The sequence below is a fragment of the Grus americana genome, chromosome 14, assembly GCF_028858705.1.
Source record: "Grus americana isolate bGruAme1 chromosome 14, bGruAme1.mat, whole genome shotgun sequence".
In the NCBI taxonomy this organism is placed as follows: domain Eukaryota; kingdom Metazoa; phylum Chordata; class Aves; order Gruiformes; family Gruidae; genus Grus; species Grus americana.
Window position 1 is genome coordinate 5,872,903 of NC_072865.1, and position 24,255 is coordinate 5,897,157.

The following is a 24,255-nucleotide window of genomic DNA, read 5'->3' on the forward strand; positions in this document are numbered from 1 at the left end:
TTTTCCTGTGCATAGCAGTACAGCAATTGAAAAACAAAGGTCTTTTATGGATAAGCTACAGGCCCTTCAAAATACTGTCAAACTTTTCTCCTGCCAAATGAGAACAATTTTACATCATCTAATATAGTGCAATACACCCAACACACCCTATGACACATCAAGTAATACTGCGTCACTAACAAAGTTACTGGAAGCGATGCTTAAAGAAGTAATTTCTTTTAAAAATATGCTCTTTTACCCTGCATTATCTGCTTTTTTTATCTGACCTGAAGAGGTGGCCTGATAAGTCTCATTTGAATTCAGCCAGGCCAGCACGAAGGAGGAGTTTCTTTTTTAGAAGCACTTGAATGTTTCCATTAAATTGTTTTTTTCTTTCCTAGAGGCCTTTGTAACCACGCAAAGCACTCCAACACCTAATTGTAAATACACCAGCAGTTTCAATCAGATCAATGAACTTATTCACATTGCATAAGCACTGAAATGCTTTGTAGGGCCACGATGAGCAGCTACAAAGTAAGTATGAACCAGATCCTTTGATCTGAACCTACACATCCTCACACTTGAAGAAAGCAGGATTGAAGCTGCAGTCTGGTTTTCAGCGATAACTGACAGAATTCCTGAAATCTCCCATCAAAAAAAAAAGGTATTTTTGCAGCTTGACTTTATTACTGCTGGGGTCTGGACCAGATCTGCCCTCTGCATTCCTGCATGCTAATCGCCTCCGCTCCCCCTTGACGCTGCAGCGCGGGCTGCTCCTCCTTCGCTTCCAACTCTTTTGAGGTGTTGAGCCCGGAGGTTACTTCACCTGCTGCATTGTATTATCGTTTTCTTCATTCAGTTCTGCAGTGGTGAGATACAGTTTGCAGCAGGGCCAGTTGTCTTCCTTAGCGGCTGTACAAGCCTACAGGGATGTACACTAGAAAAATGCACAGAATAAAATCCCCTGAACCATTCTGACCTCCACAAGCATCACCTAAGCACCACAAACACTTAAACGAAAGCTTCTTAATGTGAGGAAAACACAGACACGGCCTGAATCTCTTCTCTGGCTGAGAAGCTTTTTTCTGACAAAGCAAGACTTATGGATTTGGCCCCTTGGGGTAACTGGCAACAGAATCCTCTCGTAGAAAGGAAAGCCTTTTCCTTCTGGCTGGACCATACTAACCCCACAAATCTATAGCAAAAGCTTTAAATATATTTTCAGCTTGCCCTCCTTCAGATCCACTTGGGAACACAGCAGATTTACCGTTTCCTTAAGTTAAACATTTTTCAGCTGAAACCTGCAGGCATCAAAGGTCAGTTGATGGATTGTTATCAGGTTTACAGTTTTCCATGGGAATTTCCCAGCAGGGTGCTGTATCTCCACCATATAGGGTGGAGTTGCTCTGATTACTAATGTTCTCCTTAGCCCCCATCTATATCTAATAGCAGGACGCTGTATGTGAGATATCGGTTGCCTTGGCCAACAGCCAGAAAACTGAACCCGTGACATCCCCAGCAAAAAGCTGGAGCCAGCGGAGCCAGAGCTGACGTTCAGCTTTGCTAAGCTAGTGAAGGAGGCAGTCTTTAACCTGCTCACCCATCAGTACTGATATGAGCACCATGTTCTTTGCCAAAATGAATTGAAGCATCCCTTTAGTCTCTAGGCATGCACAGTTCTTCACTTTGGCAAGAAAACAACGTCAAACATCGTGTCAAGGGACACGATGAAGTATTGCACCGTGTGAACCATCACCAAGGGGGTTCGAATGGCGGAGCGTCGCAAATCAGAGAAAAACAGGTATGAGCTGCATTAGACTTTCAGACTGAAGTGCCTCTGTTCCTGCCTGAGGCCCTGTGACTTGTCTCTGAGCAATTCTACTCTTCTTTTTTTTTTAAAAAAAACATAGCTTAGAAACAAAGTTAAAATCATTTACACCCTAACACAAAACCAGAAAGATTGTCCCAGTCCCACCTGTATGCTAGTGTTTATTCACAACTCAAGTCCTCCTTTCGCAAGCCTTAAAAGACACCCTGCAAGGGAAGGAATCTGTTTAGGAGACCCTGGTCCAGCCCCCAGTGCCATCAGCCCCAGGTATGAGAAGATGGAGGGGAGATTCAGGTTTTAGGTTTGCAGAGCTGGACACCATCCTGCACATCCACTTTCCATCTACGATTAATAGCATATTCCTTCTTGTACCGAAATTAACTAAGAAAGAGCTCACCAGCCTGTCAGGGACATCTCCAATAGTGTGAGCCATCTGCACTCCTATGACGGGTGGTTCCTCCCACGTCACCGCAGTGAAGGTTACTGGCAGGACACACAGTTTACGTTAGGACTTGTTCCCAGAGCTTTCCTATCATCCTGTCCTGAAGGGAATTTTACTTAGAAGCATTGATATTTCTGCAAGCACCACCCTTCAGAAGCAGCATGCTGCAATCACAGGTCAGAATCTGGCTCAGCTATCACTTGCTACTTCTACATACACTAAGTCATCACTAGCAATCCCCCTTCTCCTCCACTTAAAACGTGTCTGTCATAGGATGGTTTACTAGCTAGTCTTTTTTTTTTTTTCTGTAAACTTTATAAAAAAACTTAGAAACATGCAACCTCACTGAGGAACCATTGCTGCTATTAACATTTACCATGTGATTTACCAGCTGGCTGGGACACAAAATTAATATCCACTCTTTTGGAAAAGCTGGGGTTTAGCTCTACTATTACTCTGGGAAACAGGAGAACTGCAGCGAGAATTCATCTTCTAGATTACTCAGATGAGAATTAATGAGGTTTTACTGGTAAAAGTTTAATGAAAGAAAAGGTAATATTGCCACGTATGGTAATAAGCACCTGCCTGAGACAGGTTCGCACCAAAAAACAGATGACACAGTGACTACAGTGTATCGAGAACCAATTTAAACCACACAGAACAAACGTCTGGAAGATTTGGAAGTCTGGCCAGTTCCTTGGAGAACTGTTACTTTTCCTACCTTTAAGTTGTTTTACTTTTTCTACATGTAAGTTGGGAACGGGATCGTAGTCTGCTGCTGAAGAACAGAAGTTCTGGCTTGTCAGAAGCAAGACATAAAACCTCAAACAATTTAATTACAGTAGGCTTATAGTTCAATCCTGAAAAAACCCAAACGGTTCAGAATAAGCAGAGCCAAGTTGGATCAACATATTCTTGTGACAGCATCCATTTCCTATAGCATAAAATGCTGGCATTTGTGCTCTCACAACTATAAATAGATATAGACAAATATCAGCGATAAGATGTATAGCATTTTTTACATGACCAGCTACACCTGAAAATACATGCCACGTCGGAGGGTTAAGCCTCCTCGTACACATCAGCTGTGCTCCGGCCCAGGTCTGACCAGGCAAGAACTCAGTTGTTATCCCAGTGGCCAAACTGCAGATGTTGCTGACCAGATGTGGGCGCTTTTTAAGTCTGAAAGCAATTATAAACCCAGTCAAATGAGAAACCTGAGGTTAGATCGCTTTAATTTCATTTAAGAACATTTCATTGAAGCTCTGCTTTTCAGGCCAGAGCAGACTGTCACAACACGTAAGTTAATTATGGAAGTCCACTTATTAAAAAAAAAAAAAAGTTTGCAGCTTTATTGGAGCTGAAATATTTCCAAAGTGAGCAGTAAACAAAGTATCTGTACTAAATAAATCAGGGCATGAATATGTTATTGACATATGGATTAACTGGGCTGGATGCTTCGAAATCATGTCTGCATCCTTCTCTAGTCCTGTGCAGACGCTCGCACCAGACCAACACAAAGCACCATCTTATCACGAAACTTACAGCAATATTTGTCCAAAATAATTTACATTGCTCCTGTCAACGTACAGCTCGTAGGGAAGAGAGCTCTGTACGTTTTATCTGCCAGCTGGAAGGCAGATTCAACCAAACGGCCAGACCCTGCCCTGGCTATCGTCACAACTCTCGTGAGCATTTTGGGCTAGAAGAGACTCTTTACTTTGGGCAGCACTGCTAGCTGATGCAATTGGCAATTTTAATTTGGCGTTCCTGTGTAGGTACACACAGTCTGTCTGAGCTCGCTGCTTTTCCCAGCCCCGGTGCTCTGCTTGCTCAGCACTACTCGCGTGCTTCTGCAGCAAAATTATCCCGCACGGTATTAGAGTCAAGCCAAGACAAGCTCTTTCGGTTACACGGCGAAGGAGCTCATGGAGGAAAAGTGTCTCTAGAAATGTCAGAGTGGAAGGGAAGGGCTTTAGTTTCGTGGCAAAACAGAACAACTTGGAAGGAAGCCCCTTACCCTTTTTTGTAAAATAAGATGAAGCTTTGCAAAGCCTAATTCTTCAAAAAAAAAAAAAAAAAAAAAAAAAAAAAAGAGGAATGAACGTGTGCTACCACCTGCTGTCCGTTGTTTGCAAGAGCAGGCTCCCCAGCACAGCCTGGCACCGGAGGGTCGCAGCCTGGTGTCCCACTCCAGCCCCATCAGGGGCAGCTTCAGTCTGTGCAGGGACAGCCTCGGGGCCAGGGTTTGAGATTTTGTTGAATTATGTTCAATAAAGAGCAGCATCGAGGACAGAATTAGGAGACGAGGTTAAAGGGAAGGTCAGAAAGGTGTCCAGGCTGGAGCAGTTCGATGGGAATGTCAGATCCATGGACGAACGTGGAGGTACCGAGATGGAGAAAACGGCAATGGTGGCTCCACACCCCCGTGTCCTGGGCGCTCTCCTGGGGCCTGTCATCACCCGCTGGCACATCACACAAACAGCCATTATGGTAAACAACAGCAAAAGATTTACCGAATAAACACGAATTTAAATAAACGAATTGCTGTACGGGTCACTTCACTTCCACGCATCCCCACGTGGCCATTGACTGTGAACTAGCAACGCAGATCCGAAGCAACAGAACACCTAAGGCTGGCGAGAATAACAGCCCGCAGCTCACAAATACAAAGAATGTATTTAATCTTTTTCTGTTGCTGTGGTGAGCAGAGCGTGCCCGGCACCTTAGGCAGCAAAGGTCCAGGCTCTTCTTGCATTAACGTATTACCCACAATTATTTGTAAAATAAAACGGAGACCAGTGGAGTCAGTCTCTTCTTTAATTTTTTTGTTTTCTCTTTGGCTTTGCTTTTTTTTCTCTTTACAGACAAAAGTTTTATCAGAGTTTTTTGGGTTTTATAGAACAGTTTGGGTTGGAAGGGACCTTAAAGATTGTGTAGTTCTGACCCCCCTCTTTCAGCTTAAGGCCATCACCCCTTGTCCTATCACTCCACGCCCTTGTCACCAGTCCCTCTCCAGCTGTCCTGCAGGCCCCTTCAGGTACTGGAAGGTGCTGTAAGGCGTCCCCAGAGCCTTGTCTTCTCCAGGCTGAAGAACCCCAACTCTCTCAGCCTGTCTTCATAGGAGAGGTGCTCCAGCCCTTGGATCATCTTCGTGGCCTCCTCTGGACCCACTCCAATAGATCCATGTCCTTCTTGTCCTGGGGACCCCAGAGCTGGAGCTGTACTGCAGGGGGGTCTCACAAAAGGGGGTGTAGAGAGGGAGAATCCCCTCCCTCGACCTGCTGGTCACGCTGCTTTGGATGCAGCCCAGGATACGGCTGGCTTTCTGGGCTGCAAGCACACAGTGCTGGGTCATGTTGAGCTTCTCAACATGTCTAGGTACTTACCATTCACTGTAACCAAAGGACTCCCAGGAATTGTTATCCTCCCAAAGTCTTGATGAATATGGAATTAAAGGAGAAAAAAAGATCTGGCTCCAACTGTTGTAACCAGAGCCACATATGTCCTGAACCCATAGTTACACGTGAGATCTTACAGGAGAAAAAGAATGGAAAAAACTTCTGGACACGTCAAAGATCCACCTTTATCTTTCTCAGCCTATGCAGAGGCTTTCGTGTTTGCAAGGGCCCTGGGAATCAAAGTTAGACATCTCAAAGTCCTTACGTCTGCTTCTTTTGCAACATGTCACTGGTGCCACTGGTCCACGGTGGCTCTCATCCAACACCCACAAAACACATCTACAACTAATTAATCAAGCGCACTGTTTTACAAAGTAAAACACATACAAGATTATATAGCTGAGCAGCAAACTTCAAACACCAACTCAGTACAGAACAGGTTACGGATTTGTCTCAAACAGCCGATGCGCTCAGCTGTGCTGGCAGAGATCACGCATTGAACATTTATGATCAAGAAACTGGGAAAGATGTTACCTTTTCCAAGCACATGTATGAAAATCAAGTGTGGCTAAATTTAATTAATAAATTACTCAGATATAATATTTTGATCAACTGCAACAGAAGGTTTGATTGGAGCAGAGATTTCTTCAGTAACCTCCCCAGCCTTCCCAAACCTGTTGCAGTTTGCTCTGAACACAAACCTCTACTAGAGTGGTTTGGAAGTGATCATTTCTATATGCACGTTTACCCCAGTTTTATCTGAAACTGTTTCTGTTCAGCCAACGTGCTGGAGCTGTAACTACCAAGGAATAAAAAGGCCAATCCAGCATCGGTGTAAAGTAGAAAGGCAAAAGGTGTTCAGAGAAAAAGTAAAAAAGGGGAATAAGTTAATGGCAATTCAGGCTTTACAAGTATGTTCCAAGGGCTCTTCTCTTACTTTCCATCTGCCATAAAGAGAAGAAACAATTTACGGTGAAATAAAAATGAGCAAAGGAAGAAAATCACATGTGTTCTAACCCCCTTTTTTTTTCCTGAAACCTCGATGGCATTTCTCTCCCGCAGCACTCCACATCTATCCGTAGGCTTGAGCCAGCGAGCGGATGCTGCGTTACTTTACTCTCATAGCATGAACTCGTACTCCTTGCTATTCTCAATCTGTCACATTCAACAATCACATGCGAAAATGACTCAGGCTGCCAGTTGTCTCTGTGTTGTGCTCGTTGAGCATTTGCCAGTTCCTCAGGAGTAGGCTTTCGATTGAAAGCCACACTTTTGGAAACGTGATTTAGTCTGAGGCTGCTGCATTAGGCTCAAACATTTTGATTTTTGTCCTGCATCTTTTTATCTTTTTTTTTTTAATCTCAGACCAACATTTCTGGACACAGAGGAAACAATGGCAGGTCAGATGGGTGGCTCGTTCAACGTGGCATTTCGCCCCGCCTGAAGGCATTTATTCAAAGCGCCTAACATTTTGGAAGGAGCGGAAAAACCCTTAAAGTACCACACCAATCACCAGCTGTAAACGTTGGACAAATTTTCTGTTTATCACCTGCAATGATCACCTGAGAAGCAGGCAATGATTTTCATCTTTTCCTGAGCAAAAGCCATTTCGTGGTGCAGCCTTTAAGCCAGCGTGGCTATAGACGCAGAGACAACCCCCCCATCTTTGCAGCAGTGAATAAATACCCTGCGTTCGCCCAGCTAACCAAGGTCTCCCAGTGCTTGGAAACAAACCTCTTCCAGTTTCATAATCTCAGCTCCAATGCATGCCTTCAAAGCCTTCAAAAAGAAATGTCAGCCCCAAGGATGCATACTGTAGCCTCCGCTGACTATAGGGGCAGCCTACAGCCAGCAGCTCACAGACATGTGCAATATATGTCCTGGTTATTTAGGTGAATCCTACCCCGGGGTGTCGCAGAGCAACGGACGTGGCTCTGCAGCAGGGAAGCAATCTAATGAGTAGCTTCAGGAGAAGCTGCCATGTTTTAGTATTTAATTATTTTGGCTGTGGTTTTGTTTCACCCAATACTATGTTGTCCTCCCCCTCTACAAACCCGGTGTCCTAAGTACTTTGTCAATGCAGATAATATAGAAATATCCGCATTTAATACTAGCTAAATTCATTCAGTCATTTTGTATTTTTTAGTCACTACCAATGGAAAAAAAAAATATTAGTGCCTGTCATAGCCTCATGATTAAAATGTTCTTTATAAATTCAGTGGAGGTTTTTTGTCCCCACTAGAGACTGTCCTTAGCCAAAACTCTTCAGATAAATAATGATCTCCTTTACAAAACATTCAGCAATGAGGACATTTAACATCTTGGAAATGTGTAACAGGTAGCAAAAGGAAGACTATGTATAACTGTAATTGGGAATTGTATGAAGTCATTTACTGTTATGTAAGTACGATTTGTGCCTGAGGTTTGATGCAAGAAACAAGAAAATTATAGAGATTGATTCTAAAAGCTTCATGCAACCATTTTTTGTTATTCAAAGTAATTAAACTGAATTACTAATTTACAAAAAGTAAACAATAAATCACTCATTCCGTTTCACAAATATCAAAAGTATAGTCATGGGAATGATAAACGAAGTTTGCAACATCTTCTAATAATGTAGCAAATGGACTTTACATTCAAGAAGCCTCCATAACTTCCCCCAATTACATACATAGCTGTCTGAAACCATACGGTTTGTGTAAAGACTGCATATACCATATGCACATATCGCTTCACTTGCCACTGAAACAGTTGTGTCATGGGTGGAATGTGGCAACTCTACCCACACACAGTAATGTGATACAACAGATGAAGATAGTGGAAAGCCGTGAAACTGCATGGAGAAATTTAAGTAGATTGAGTCCATCTCTACTTCAATGGGAATTAGATCAGGCCCCAAATGAGAATTTATGCATGACAGCTGGATTAACATATATATTTCCTCAAAGATAGCACCTTTATAAGATGAAGAGTTCCATAGTGTCACACTGGAGCATTGGTTCTATTTTTATTAAGAGAGAAACCATCATTTTGTAATTCATGGTAATTTCCTCCAGGACATAGGTCTCCTTAGTTACCTCTTTTGAGTCCTGATCCTACTTAATGTGTAAGCTATGAGACTGCAACAGGGACAGCTTAGCGTATATTTGAGTTATAGTCCCCATATATTCTGGTTCATGAGCAGAAAACCGTGCAAGTGTAAGAGATCCAATTAAGTTCAGCAATCTTCCATTTCAGTGAACTATCAGGTGTCAAATGATTATACTATTATTGCATTTTCTTACATAAGAAAAACTGCACACGCTTTTTTTTTTAAAAAAAAAAAACCAAAACAAACCATGCCCAAGCGGCAGTTTCCTGCCTTCCTGATAGGTGGCGTGAATTCCTGGCACTCCCAAAGGTTGGAGCTTCCTCGCAGTCGTACAAAAACTAAATCAGACGTGCAGTGCCACGGCAGGGGGAAGCTTTACAACGCAGGAGCACAGATGGGATCAGCTTGCAAGTAAATATGTTTCTGTTGCTAGAGAAAAGCATAGAAAGCAACAATGAATAAAGATAAAAAATAAGGTGCTGACAGAAGAAGGGAAAAAACCCGCCAAAATGGGTACAAAAAGAAGACAATATGGTAGAAAGGACCAAAAAGCTGGACGGGTAGTTTGAGCAGCTGTCTTTCACTAATGAGAATCCTTCCATCTTACATCAATAATGCCATTATTTGGCATTTAACCTCCCAGTTGTGACTCCATAACTGGGCGTTCCAGTATTTCAGAGCAATTTTCACTATTCGCTCAGGTACATAAAAGCTCTTCCCGTGAAAGGCAAAGCCTTGTGCTCCTTTTGTGGTGCTTTGAATGCAACCAGGAGCTCTGCCCGCATAATGAATGTGTGCAGGTCACACCTTTTACTTTTTCTTTTATATCATCATCTTAGTTTTAATATGAAAACATGGTCATTGTCCTGCAGAAAAGTAACAAAGAGTTGGAGAGGCGATTCTAGAGACAAACAACTGTAAGAATCAGCATGTACCTAAAACATGACAATGAGGAAACCAACATCGTGGTTCATAATTCCATCTTCTTAACTTTAATATTTGATTAGGACAAGTAAGAATTATGGTAGTCTTAGATCTGTTATTTTACTACTACAGTATAGCACAAATGCACATGCTAGAAAATATTAATGATTAAATGCTCCATAGACCTGCAAGCTCGAGGTAGAGAACAAGATTTAATACACATTTGAAACTGTTACAATCCTGATAACAGATCAAATATCTAAATACTTATAATAGTCATCTAAACATGGCAGACAAGCATCTCAGGCAGTGGCAGAGTTAAGTAGTAGTATCCATAACTGGCAAAAAGGAGTAAGAATTTCTTCTCTCACTGTGGAAGTCTTCATACTAAATGCAGGTATTTCCAGAAAGAAATATTTGAAAGCTTTTAATCATATTTCATTTATTTTTTTAAGTACTTAGACCATTTTTGCATAAAAAATGCATATTAAAGTAATGCTAAGGCTGCAAAGCCCTTACCTATAAATTGTGCCATTCCAGGATTAAAATTCCTTAATTCAGCTCTGTTGTGGATATGCATAAGGGGAGTTTGCAATAATCTTTTTACATACAAGTCTTCTGGAAACCACTGAACTCCATTCCATGCAGAAGAAAGCAGGAATATTAATTGCCTCAATGCTTTTTGTATGGGGCTTTCACTGTAGTTTTAATGCTCAATAAACATCAAAGATTTATCTTTACTATCCAACTGTGACAGAAGATGTTCTTACATTCGCTCGGTAGATGGAGAACAGGCCATAAAACTAAGGCTGAAATCATTAAGCATGCAATGATTTTAGATGTACTATATGAGTGCTCCAAGTCCTCATTTTTCAGAGTACCTGTCATTTTAGGAACGTCCCGTGTTCAGAGCAGTGTCCCCACTGATCTCAATAGCCACAGAAGCTATCCTGCAGTGCAGATCCCTGTCTCTCTACCTGGATATAATGAAAATGTAGAGCGTGAGCTCTGCCCTCCTATTTGGGATCCCTCTCCTCCTCCCAGTTACTCCTTTCTTTCCTCCTCATTATCTCCCCTGCTTCGCCGTAACTCTGCTCTCCTCCTCTGCTTCATTTCTTGCTTCCAGTTACACTGTTTTTTTCACATTTCCTGGGCACAGAAAGCGGGGGAGCGGTGAGCACTGAGCTTTTCCTTGTTCACCTCTTCCGTAACCCCAGACAGGAGAACTTTCACAAGCCATGACAGCTCTGTACTGGCTCTCTCTTAGGATGGGGTGATGTCTCTTCTGCTCACCCATCATGTATGGATGCAGGATGAAGGATGTATCTTTTACTACAAAGAATTTAGAAGTCAAACATGTCTCTACCGTTCAACCGTACATAGGTATTTCAAAAGAGCATAGCTTCACCAAATTTGGTGATTTAAACAAAGCAACAAGCACAATAGCTCAGCCATCAAGACAACTCTCTGCCACAAGTTTCACATCCCTCTGTCAGTGCACAGAGGCAACAGGACCTCGAACCAGCTGTAAGTGTTGGTAAGATGGACCAAGTAGCACTCCCCGAGTCCTCCCAGGCACACTCCCAGCTCCTGCCTTGGATACGTGCATGAAGAGGGGAGAAGACAGGGGTGCTAAGAGTTTTTAAACTACTCATAGCAAATATTTCTGGCTCCAGGCATAAGGTCAGAAAGGTTGTAGGACATTCACCTTCATTTTGTGGGACACATCATTGTGTGTCACAAACAAGATTTGGCCCAACTGAATGACGTCTTACTTCACAGCAAAAAAAGGTATTTTTGTTTTAGGGCTAATGAATGAAAATTTAAGCTCAGAGTATGGTAAATTTAACATTGTGTATTAAAAAGTGACTAATTTCTGCTCTAATCAGGCTGTCTTTAACAGCAGTACTATCCCGAACTCGGGACAACTGCACTCCACGCAACACGGCAGCTCCTGAGACGTATGGAAACTGTCCCGGGCAGGTAAAAGATTAATGGGAAGGGCTCTCTTTTGACTGATGAATCTGTGACCTTGAGCAACAAGAGCACTTGCACGAAGTATATCTGCCATGCGAGACAGACAAAATGAAAGAAGCTCGTATTACACTCTCAGATCTCATTAAGCACCCAGACCAGAAACACCGATACCGGCACTGGCCATCTGCTCCAGTGTTTGCCTGGTTACAGGTCTGATAACACTTACAAGAGCTAAAGTTAATCATACGTATAGATGAGCAACAGCACTTCTGCACAGGAAATTCAGTGGAGCGTAACGGTTTCTAAAAAAAAAACAAAACCAACAAACCCACGTACCTGCTTTTACTTCGTTCTGTTGTTTCAAACCACCCAGGCAAGCTGGCAGTTCAAAGAACAATTATTGACATAAAAGGCCATAACTTTAGACTCTTCAGATATTGCTGGGTTATATTATAAATAACCTGTAAAGTTATCAGAAAGTTAATTAACGTGGAATTTGCCAAATTGCTGCGATCTCCTGTTATATAATGGCCAATAATACAGAATTATTTTGTAATTGCTTTTAAATTATTTCCTCTAATACTCTTTTTTGCTTATCTCAATTATTTGAGAATTATTAGTATTTTCTGCCACTTGTGGCGATGAAGGCCCTCGCCAGTCGACCTTTCCAAAACTACTGTAATATTACCCCAGCATCCATCCCCGAGGAATGAAGTTTCCCTGCAAGCATTTTTCAAGAGACTTATGATCAGCTGAATTTTCTTTGCTGAGCAGCAATTCCTGGAAAATCCTGCAACGTATTCAAAGACTTTCGTACTGCTTTTGGAGAATTAGCTCTGGGCAAAATGATATAGTCTATTGAGGCCGTATCTGACCTAGAAAGTATTAACTGAAGAATGTGCGAGACAGCTGGTTATCGGAAAGAAAAGACACGTAGTGCAGGAGAATGACATGTAGAGCTACTCGAGTTAGTTCTGAATGACTGTCAGCTCTCCAGAGCCAGCCAAGCCCGGGAAGCAGATACGGCACTTCTGCCAGAGCCCGTGCCGCATCCCGTAACAGAGCTAGCTCAGATATCTCCAGCACAGGACTGCGCCATGCGGCGAGCAGATAGTTTATCATCCAAGAGCATGTCAGATACGTAATATGATAAGGCTGAACAGAAATCTGAAGTATAGCAGGATTATTTCCCAATGAAGTACCAAAGGGCTCAGCCTTTCAATGGAGGACGTTCTGCGACCGGGTTTGGTATGCAGTGTGCCAGGGTCGTGTTTTTCAGAGCACTGCTCTCAACGGTTGTTGTTGGTGGTGTTCCTCAGAAGCATGACTAGGTACTGTCCTCCCTTAAATCATGCTACAAGAGAATGCCTAGCTGCACAACAGCGTGAGTGCAATTTATTTCCAGCTACATACCCAGTTATACCTAAACAGATGAGGCTTCGACTGTTACTTAGCCTTCCCAGTTCAGACACAGAGTTGTGTATCTGGGATAATGTTTCTTTACCATTCCTTTTGATGAGGTGGTTCATACCACGTGCACGTTTGCGGCCGCATCACCGATGCTTGAACATTTCAACTCTCTGAAAATCAGAGGAAATCCTTCATTTGGAAGAAGAAAGCTGGAGAGGGACTGTTTGCAAGGGCATGGAGGGACAGGACAAGGGGGAATGGCTTTAAGCTGAAGGAGGGGAGATTTAGATTAGATATTAGGAAGAAATTCTTCCCTGTGAGGGTGGTGAGGCACTGGAACAGACTGCCCAGAGAAGCTGTGGATGCCCCATCCCTGGAAGTGTTCAAGGCCAGGTTGGATGGGGCTTTGGGCAACCTGGTCTGGTGGAGGGTGTCCCTGCCCATGGCAGGGGGGTTGGAACAGGATGGTCTTTAAGATCCCTTCCAACCCAAACCATTCTGTGATTCTATGATTATTTACAATTTTGGCCAGTACTACACCATGGATGGCACTTCCCCACCATCACTTCACCTAGCATCTCTCATCTTACTGCAAAGTCCTGTTGCACAGGGGCAATAATAACAATACTTAACCAGAATGTCTTTTATTTTGTCAAATATCTTGGTACGCATCCATTAATCAGTTCAAGGGAGAGAATGATGTGAACCATAACCTGAGTTTCACAAAGGTGCTGATGGCAATTCTGGTGGCCATTTCGCAGTAGACGCTGTTTGTGCAAATGTCACAGCCAAGGATCTGGGGGTTATTTTGCTTTTAAAGACACAAACATATAAAAGATACCCTCTTTCCTAACAAGCGTTCAGCACACCATCCGCGTTTTGCTTGAGCACATCCACTGCAAGTTTGAGTTCCTGATCTGGACTTTTGCAGGAGAATGTAAAGTTCTTTTTCAAACAAGTGGCTATTTTAATTAGGCTTCCTGGACTCCTGCTAGAAACCGTTTCCCTGCGATATACCATTTGTCTATCACTGGTTTCGTGTTTTAAGCTACAGCTGACACCTTACTTTCACCCACTTTTCTGCCTCCCCCTTCCCTCCTCGGCCGCATCCCCCCCATTCCTACGGCGGTACCCCAAAACACCCCTCAAACGCCTTCCCCCACCGTATCGCCCCCACGGCCCCCCTACCCCTTCCCCAGCTCCGCCGCAGCCGCCCCGGTCCTCCCACCCGCGGGCACCCCCGAGCTCGCCCCGGCCTCCTGCCCCCCCCGGCCCCGCGTACCCCTCCGCGGCCGCGGAGCGTGCGCGGAGTGCGGGCGGCCCGGGCAGGCGGGGCGGAGGGAAAGGAGGAGGAGGGAGAGGGAGGAGGAGGGCCGGCCCGCCCGCAGCCGCCGCCGCCGCCAGCGCCGCCATGATGCTTGTTTGCTTTCAATGAGTGTAAGGAGGAGGCGGGGGGGAGCTGCTCTCCCGTCCGGCCCGCGGCAGGAAACAAAGAGCCAGGCAGGCGGCGGAGCGAGGGCGGCGGGGGGACGGGGATGCTGCAGCCACAGGTAGGGGCTGCCCCCGTCGCGGGGGGTGTCCGCGGCGCCTGGCCTGGAGGGGGGGCTCCCGCCCGGGGGGGCAATACTTGGGGGGGGGGGGGTACTGCTTTGGGGGAGGGGAGCAGCGTTATTACGGGGGGGGACGACGGGGACCTCCCTCAGAGTTTGGCTGGGGGGGGGCTCCCCTCGTGCTGTGTCGTTTGGGGGTGTCATGGGGGGGCGAGGCCCCTCTGGGCGTGAGGGGGCTCCGGGGAGTGGAGGGGGGGGGGGCGGCGCTGCAGGAAGCGCTGGGCCCCGGGCGGTTGTTGCTGCGGGGACGCCCGGGGGAGGCTCCGCGGCCCGGGGAGCGGGGGGGGAAATGTCTGGTCTCAAAGCGGGGAGCGGCGGGGAAGGGGGGCTCCGCCGCCGGGAACTTGCCCGGCCGCGCACCCCCGGCCGGAGACCAGTAAACACCCGCCCGGCGAGCGGGAGGGAGCCGGGCCGGGCGGCGCCTCGCAGGGAGCCCGGGTTTATTTGCATCGGGAAGGCAATTAAGAGAAATTAGTATAATGGCATCTGGAAGCCTGAAGTTTTTTTGTTGTTGTTGTTGGTTTTTTGTTGTTTTTTTCCCTCGCTGTGCAATTGAGTTTAAAATAATTAAACAAAGGCAGAGGGAAATGACATCAATCTGGTAATTGCCCGTTCACCCTCAGCGCACGGCTTCCCCGTGCCTCTGCCTCCCCGGAGGCCGCTTTTGCCTTACTGAGCACACACCGAGGACTGTCAGCCGAGCGCCTCTCCTGCTCCGGAAGGAGCTGCCGGCAGCTGCCCGCCCCGCCAGCAGCGGGAGCCGAGGCCTCGCTGGCGCCGGGGCCCGGAGCGGCGCTTGCTCGTTCCGGCGGAGGGAAACGGCGAGGCAGGCGCGGGGCGTGATTGTCAGCCCCGACGGCCAATGGGAGAGCGCGGGAGGCGGGCCGAGCGCTGGCACGTGAGGCCGCGGGACAGACGCATGCAGGGATAAACAGAGGGGAATTGGGGCGGGGGGGGGGCTGCGCTGCGTGGGGCGATGGCACCCGTGGCCGTGGGGGCGGAGAGACTCGGCGGGGCCGGACCTCTGAACAGCAATTGCTCTTGAATTGAGCTGATTAGGAGGCGATTTTTTTTTTTTAAATTGCGTTCGTTCGACTGTGGGACAGGGACGGAACGCCTGAACTGGGTGCGAAACTCCCGCGTCGTGGTCACCCGTCAGGCGTGGAGCAGTGGGGGAGCAGCTCCTGGACCCCGCGATCTGCGTCACGCTTAACAGGGCAGCTTTGCTCATTTGTCATTTTATAGAGGATTTTAAGCCTGGGATCAGACAAGGCTTTAAAAGAGTACATATCTCTACACCTGTCTCTATCTTTATATATATATATATAGTGAACACATGTTTTATCAGCTATCTTCCCACAAACGTTAAAAATTCATATGAAACCTACTTTGCTTCTTGTAATATAAGAAATATATTCAGAACAAAACTGGTAAAACAGAGGGTTTGGTGTGGGTTTTGGTTTTAATACAGATATCTGTATTTCCACAAATGCACAGAAAATTGTATTACTGAAAATATGACTCCACAGACTTGACTTTGTAACTAGAGTTGCAGGTCTTCAGGTTTTTTGTTCGATTTCTGGGAGTTATTTTCTTAATCTAGATTTTGCCACGATGGCTAACTAATTCAGAATCCAAGGGATTAAAAAATACCTGTGGTATTTGTCTGGCTTAAATACAAAGATGTGCAAGCGTTGACTGGTAATTGTATTGTATCTCGCTTTTTTTTTTTTTCTTCATTCTAGAGCAGGTCTCGTAATGGGGAATTTATCAACATTTCCACTGGGGTAATTTTACAGGATTATCCGTCCTCTGTTCTTCCTGCTGGTTCATCTGGACTCTGTGGAGTTTGCTGCTAGCAATGAAGCCTTCTGTTGGGGTTTATTCATGCTATTACTGAAATGGAGCCCTTCGCGTTTGGATTAACTCTTTATTTACTTTTCACCTGAATCGCTCGGATCAGTCCATTTATAAAAAGGATACTACCATGCATCTCTTTTCTGTTTGCGTTTTGAAGTTGAACTCTGAATACAGTCTTGATGTGTTCAGGCTGTTTGCTTTGCTTGAATTTTAGAGGAAGAACTGAAATATAAAGATAGATGAGACTATAATACTGCATGGGCAGGTAAATACTTTTGACGTTTTATATATGAAGACTTGAAAACTTGTTACAAAAGGTCACACATTGAATGAGGTAAAATTGAGGTAAAAATCATTAAGATCAGGCTGTACTAGATATTAGGAAGATGTTCTTCTAAGCAAATGCAATGTTCGTGATAGAAACCACTGTCTTTAAAATGAGGTTGAATGCTCCCAAGATTGAGCAAACAAAATTATTTCCCAACTGATGAACAAAAGTATTTATTTTTTTTAAAAGCATGGCAGTGTAAATAAAAATGGTCCTGTTAATTGATCACCAAAAAGCTAAGTATTTTCATTTGTAGTGCAGTGTGTCTTACTTTTTGGATAACCACCGTGCCTAGGAGACCGAGTGGTGAACCAGAATTCTTCCTTCCATTTATGCAGCACCTGCTACAACAGGCAGTCCCTGCTGCAGAGGCCCCAGTTCTGTTTGCTAACAGAATATTGAGGTTTAAAATTATTTTCTGGTTTTGTCATCTAATTTTGTCTGTACACGTGTATGTGCAGAGTGTAACATTACATCGCTGACCCAAATGGGACTGCATTAAGTGGAAGATTGTATGCAGACCATATCCTTATGCATGAAGATGCCTTTCAGTCTTCAGAATTGCAAGAATATACAGGAATTATCACTTATTCCTATACTTTTTTTGCTAGGAAAAATGTGTAGTATTCAAAGGTTTCAATTGTGTGTGAGCAGCTTGAAAAACTACCACTGACCTTAAAACCCCACAAGAACAATCTCCACAGACCCTACCTCTAGATTTTAGTCCTAGTTGCATGAAACAGGTTAACCCCTTGCCCCGTTGCATACAATGTATCTGGGTTGTCTTTTTTCTATCTGTATATTGAGATTTTCCACTACTTTTGATGTCAAAGTACTGATATTACGAATCCAGTCTAAATTTAGACTACTTCATGGTGTAATTTTGAAAGCTTTATACATAAATTGCTCAAACTGAGTCACTGCGGGGTTTCATCTGTTTTGTATTCCCTCTTCAGCGTTGGTGCTTCACTGGGAAGTGTGATTATTGTACAATATCCTGCAAGATTATTAGCATTGTATTAAGTAACATAATTTATGCTCCTACACTGAAATTGGGTTGTAGAAGTCCACTCAACAGGGAAGCTTGGCATAAGCTTGGGGACCTGCGCTCGCAATTTCTGCATTGAGCAATTTCTGCAGTTCAAGTCTTGAAGACTTTACAAATGCTTAGGCAGGTCCCATAGAAAAAGCTGTTTAAATGCTTAACGTGTACTTTTGAGCTACTAATTACACTTCCAAGATGGTGCTTATTTAAAAAAAAATCGGCAACAAGTCAATTTTCTCTTTTGTAAGACTGCAACATGAATCCTTTTGTTAATGCCTGAGAGGGCTTTTTTTAAGTGAAGGAATCAAGGAGGGACTAGGAGCAGAAAATATATACATAGTTGTTTACTTTAGAACTAAAATACTTGCTGTTAGTATTCCAATTTATGCTATAATGGACCTCTGCAGGAAGACATTTATTTATTTTTTTAGACTGGGAAAGCCGTTAGGACTGTTATGGAGGCTGCCAGCCAGACATGATCACAGCCTGGATATTGTGATGGCTCTTTTGTGTGTCTGAGTTCATTTACCTGATACGCAACCTTTATTTCACAAGTTAAGCAGCTTCCTACCTTAAGCCTCTCCTAAAGATGTTGTACCATTTTATAATACCAGTATCTCCAAGGCTTCCTTCAGCTCTTTGAGCTTGCCACTTTCCTGAGCAAGGCAGTAGTTTCAGTCTGAAAACTGGAGATTTCTTGAACATGCTGAAGCAATCTGATAGTTCATGTCATTAGGGTACAGCATCTTGCCGTAGTTAGGAGACCATGAAGTGTACCCTAAGTTAGTATATGTATATTGCAAATGATCTGTGCAGCTTTACTGGTTGAGCTGTTTTAGAGTATATTGATGAATGAGGTGTGGCTCTTGCAAGTTGATCAGACTTAAATGGCATTCCACAAAAGTATCTCTCTGCGTAGATCTGTAGAGTCAGGGATGAGAAAGAAAAAAAAAAAAAACCAAACTTTTAACCACTAGGTGTGATTCACAGACACATCCTTTCACGTGCTTTTTGGAAGAAAAAGAACACATTGAACCGACACCTACAAAGACAGGAAGGCTTGAAATTAAAACGCAGCTAGGTTTGAGCATGCACAGTCTGATGTGTATCACCTGTCAGCACAAGGAGAGAGCATTGTAATGGCTAAATAATGACACATATTAAGATGTTTTATGCCAAACTGACAATTAACACTTTTTAATATTCTTTTAAAGAAGTTTTAATGGTTGTCCACCCAACAGAAGAGCTTTGCCTGACAAAGCAAGGTCCTGTGGACTCAGAGGAGTTTAGCGCTGCCTTAATCAAAATTTGTGTGTAAATAGATGAATACTTTCAGGGACAAGTTTTTAGGAACAAGTGATCTGTGTGAAGAATAATTAAAACCAGAAAGGAATCCTTGCTTTGCTGAGGAATGTGAAAGATCCACCTCTGGAGGCTTGAGAACCAATTTTACAATAATTGTGGGTCATGGCATAGGTGCTTTCTGCATAGGGAGCAATGGGCTAGATCACCCCATGGTTTCTTCTGGTGCGGTACATCAGGACTTTTCTGCAGTGGCAGGACTTGCAAAGCTGCTGTGTTGGTTGCTCATTAACTTAACTCCACATAATCTACGTCAGTACAACCGTTATTGGAGTAATACTGAAAACCAACCAGTGACATGGCTGGAGCATTACTTTTTAAAAAAAAAAAAAAAAAAAAAACCCAACCCCAATAAACCCATGTTCTAGCTAGGTATCGTTGGTTTTCAGCATTGTTTCACAAACAGCTGCACCAACACAACAGAGGGGGGTGATGAGGCAGAACATGGGGACAGGAAAGAAATCTTGAGTTGGCTTTACTGCGTAAGAGCATGGTTGTGGAACAACATTCTCAGGCTTGTTGGTTTAATTTGAAGTAAAAACAATCTATGAATAGTCTGGTTGCTTTATCAGGATGTGGCTAGATGGGTATGAACTGCGTGAACGAGTTCTGTAATATCCTGAACTTCAGTTAGTTTAGCAGCTCTAATATTAACAAGCATTTAAATATTTAGACACCGTTTTTTAGGCAAAGATTTTTGGATCTAGATACCAGTATCTCTTGTCAAGCTCTCATTCAGATCTATAGCAGGAATGCTGAAAATGAGCTCGTATCCAAACTTCATTTAAAATAACTAGGTTGTCTCTTCTCCTGAGTTCTATTGCAAGGCTAAGAAAGAGAATAATGTTTTGGGCAGTGACTTCATGTTTTCACCCACAAAACAACAGAAGCGTGGTAATTACTCTGCAGATACGTAAAGGAAAATGTGGTAAGGTACATTGCGGTGTACGTGCCAGTATTTAGAATAGCTTACTGAGTTGGACAGAGATAAGAAATTGTGCAGAGCTACTGGAAACAAGAATTAATGTTCCATGTATTGTGAAGAATCATGATTAATTGTCAAATATAATTGTCTGGACACAACCAGGGGAGTAAGAGTTGGTATTGTATTAATGTTTTGCAGTGTAAGACCACTCTCATTAGCTTTCTGAAGACATTTTCAAGTGAAGCTTTTAAGCCTTCATCTTGCTGTATATTTGCATTTTTAAAACTTGTAGCTAAATGTTTTAAGACAGAGCTCTTCCTTTTAAAGTTGATCCTAAGTTCTACTCTATTCATACAGGATATAATTATGTAATGCAAGTAAATTCTTAATTAGTGAACCTGACTGATCTTTTAATGTATTGGCAGAATACACTAAAGTAGAAAATACAAAAATCTGACTGTTGTATAGTACGCATTAGCTAGCCAAAGTGTTTCTAGGAATTCCAGTTAAAGGTCAGCCTTTGCTTTGCAATTTGGTTTTGTGTTCATGTTTATATACAGCAGCCTTTTACCATAGGCATAATTACATACCGTTGCTAATAATTAAGAACTATTCTAATCATCTGGACTATATCTATACTACACTGAGAACACTTGGACGTAGTATTTCTAATCGTTAGATGATGTGTGGCATAAGGGGTGGGAATTTGAGTTCTTTATCATGAGTCAGATAAAATGGATCTGTCTTGTAGGTCTGTCTAGAAGATGGAGCAGTCGGGGTCCTCTGTGCTGAATTGTGCCTTTTGTATTCTGACCATTTTAGAATTCTCTTTTCAACCCAAACTGATCTTTATAGCAACTGAACATGGAAGTGAAAATTGCTTCTTTGCACTAGTGAAACTATGCTAAATAAGTTTTTCACGCCTTCCAAGGTTTAGGGGGTTACATGTACACCATTAAAATATTGGGCTGCAGGTTGCTCATCTGATAGGAAATTGTGATTGCAAGTGGAGGGGGGGGGGCAGGAGAGGTAGAGGGTTGGAAAATGGCAACCTCCTACCGCTGCCATGCACCCTGTAACCAGACAGGTTGCATTTTTATAAACAGTTAGTTAAGGACAAATAAACTTTTAAATTTAAAATACCTGGAGGTCAAAACTTAGTATGGTGGTCTTAAAAATATGAATTGACTGATTTTTGGACTTGAAATTTAAAGCCTGATCTAGTTAGTGCTATATAGCTCTATAGTCTAATCAAGTCTTCCTGATTTGAAAACAGCAAATATAACCTTTGACCTTTATGGCCCAGTTGATCTGAACTGGGATGCTTTGCTTTTCTTAAGTTTCAGGATGTTTCATTTTTGTCGGCTTCAGTTAGATAAAGAGTTTTGCAGAACTTTTACAGCTTTATAGACATTTTGAAAGATTATTAAAACTTTGTCAGCTTCCAGGTTTTCTGTAGTAGAACTTATACATGCAAAAATCAAATAACTTATCTGATTAGTCATATTCCAGATACACATTAGTTGATGTGAGTATATTGACTTAATCAGTATCTCGTATTTATTATTATATAGTTGTGATGCATGTTCACATCCAACTGCATTATCTACATCTCAAAAAGAGGAAGGGTTACTTGTGGTTTTGTATTGGCAGTCATGTAAAATTCTAGTTTTAGAAGTCCTCAAAATATGAAGCAGCAGCATGACTTCCCTGATGAAGTCATTAAATCCTAATATGCTAACAGCCCCTAAAATGTGATCCTACCAAGTGAAAAAGCACTTGGAATGAATCAGTTTACTTTGTGTCGGGTACTCAACAGCATTTTTATTTTTTTAATTTAGATTATTCCAACATTAAGCTACAAATTGGGTTAAAGGGATCTTGACACTTTCCTGCATGTTACGGTTGAGTCTCTTGGGGGTGGGGAGCATTTCAGGAGTCATTCTTGGGCTGCTCCAGTTCTGCCTGTGCACACAGCTGTTATGTGCCATCCCTCCCCATGCTAGGTAAAAGGAAATTTTTAATTCACAGCATGTATTCTGAAAGATTCAGGCATTACCCTTTAGCCAATTCCCAGTCTGATTTTTCCTAGTCTTACTCTTTTTCAATAAGATATAGTTACTGTAAAAAAAAAAGAATTACTTGAACAGCCTTTTTAAAATAAAAGGCCAAGAGTGTTTGCACTAGTCAACAAATAATAGGTGTTTACACAGCAGACTTGATATTTACCTAAAAGTAGCATGCTAGTAGAAAAAAAAATGTTTTCTTGCAACACTGATGTTTGTGTATATTTCAATAGAGCAATCTTGTTCACTCCTACAAAGTTAAATGTAAGGTGGTATTGCAGTAGATAGGCAAGTCCTCAGATTTCTGCTTATTCAGCATCAAAATATTTGTAATTTTAGTTCTAATGTGCTTTAGTATGGATTTTTCTAAATTGAGGAAGCTTTAATTCTTTCTTTTTTTTTTCTTTTAGGTGGTAGCTTACACCTACATTTCTGAACTTTGGTTTATCTACTTGCTCAGTTGTGTATCATAGCAAAATAGAACCAGAAGCTATATTTCATAGCAGGATGCAAGTATTCTTTCATATTATAGTGTATAGCTGCTAGTAGTTGGAAAATCCAAAACTGGAGGTGTATGTTAAGATTTATTTTTTTAAAAAAAAGTTTCAGTTTAGTATGTTCTGAACAAGACATTGATAGAAGCAAGACTGATGCAAAGTTTAGAAAGCTTTGTAGGAACAGTATCAGGCATACAGAAAAAGCATTTAATTTTCTAGTTTTAAGTTTTATGTCTCGGGGCTGGGGGGTGGGTGGGTTGTCCCCAAATAATTTTAAATAAGAGTCTAGCTGAAGTATATCAAATTTACTTCACATGACACTTGAGGTTTAGCTGGGATGCATGGGTTATTTGCTGTCTTCCTTTCCTCATCATAGTATCTTGTCTACAAATATTTTTTTCATCATTTTTCACTATTTAGATCACTATCTAGCTTGTTGCCCATGCCTGGTATTAGACCAAGGATCAATACAGTCACCGACTCAGCTCACCAGTCCAAGTGTGTAAATTCTGTAGGGACTGACCTTTATTGTAAGCCCGTTCAAGCTTCTGTTGTTTTTCTGTGAGCAGACAGAGGTTGCATCTTGTCATCCCAGGCAGGGACAGCATCTGTTTCCCAGGGTTGTTGCTTCATTTGCCTGTACTTTAAGCTGAAATGTAATTAAGTTCCTATAGAAATTTGTAACTTGCTGAGTAAAGTGCCTCCTGTGACAGGAAGGTGAAACCAGTAAGCTTGATCCATTTTGGAAGAGCACGTGTTTAAAGAATGGGTAGTGGGTCTTTGAGTGGAAATGAGCAAATCTTAAGTTTTATGGTAAAAACTAAAATACAACACTATGAAATGACCTTAAAGATTTTTTTTCCAAAGCATATTAGTTATATTTTAGATGTACTTCCCCTCCCTTTGAAGAGGGTCACTGTTTGGAATTTAAAGGAGTAATTTCTGTTCATTCTAATAAAGCCCAACAGTAGAGATTAATCCTTTAAATACAGGTTAACATTTCTGATTAGCCTATACATTGCTAGAACTGCTACAACTTTAAAGTTATCTAAAAAGCAGTGTACTTTGCCTTCAGTTAGGATTTCAGACTTTGTTCAGTGTTACTATTTAACTGATGCTGGGGTGAGGGTAGTTGGAAGCAAGATTTTGCTTCCTGCTGTGCGCAAAGAGATTTCAGGTGGCCAGAAAGACAATTATATTGTTGTCCTGGTTTCAGTCCTGCAAACAGCTGTGCTACAAATCCACACATACATTACTGCTATACAGGAATAATAATACAGGAAGCTAGGCTCCCTCAAATATTTTTTTTCCTTCTCCCCCTTAGCTTTTGGGCAGTTTAATTCTCTTAACCAGCTCCTTTTGTTATCAGACAAAAGTCAATGCTGATGCAAGAGTGAAGTGGAAATACACAGTCCCAGGGAGGAAGGAACTGCAGCAGGACCAGCTTAGTTCTGCTTCAGGCGTTGTAAAACCACAGTGCAAATGACTAGTTTGGAGAGGTAAGGAGGAT

General features: G+C 42.7%; 1 protein-coding gene and 1 long non-coding RNA gene across 5 annotated transcripts in view; one reads left to right on the forward strand and one right to left on the reverse strand.

The window, feature by feature from the left end:
* Window positions 1–8,203: 8,203 nt before the first annotated feature.
* On the reverse strand, window positions 8,204–12,662 carry LOC129212661 (uncharacterized). The gene is made up of 3 exons (XR_008579254.1): window positions 12,331–12,662; window positions 11,979–12,103; window positions 8,204–9,170 (listed from the first exon to the last, which is right to left on the reverse strand). It is a non-coding gene; the product is annotated as an uncharacterized LOC129212661 (long non-coding RNA).
* A 1,767-nt stretch (window positions 12,663–14,429) lies between these two features.
* CNOT6 (CCR4-NOT transcription complex subunit 6) overlaps window positions 14,430–24,255 on the forward strand; it is a 33,866-nt gene continuing 24,040 nt past the window's right edge. For 2 of the 4 annotated variants that reach the window (XM_054841561.1, XM_054841562.1), the window contains exons 1-2: window positions 14,430–14,602; window positions 16,408–16,787. The gene's annotated coding sequence lies outside the window, so the exon portion shown is untranslated. The remainder of the gene's footprint in view (window positions 14,603–16,407; window positions 16,788–24,255) is intronic. The other 2 variants (XM_054841560.1, XM_054841563.1) reach the window with 1 other exon arrangement.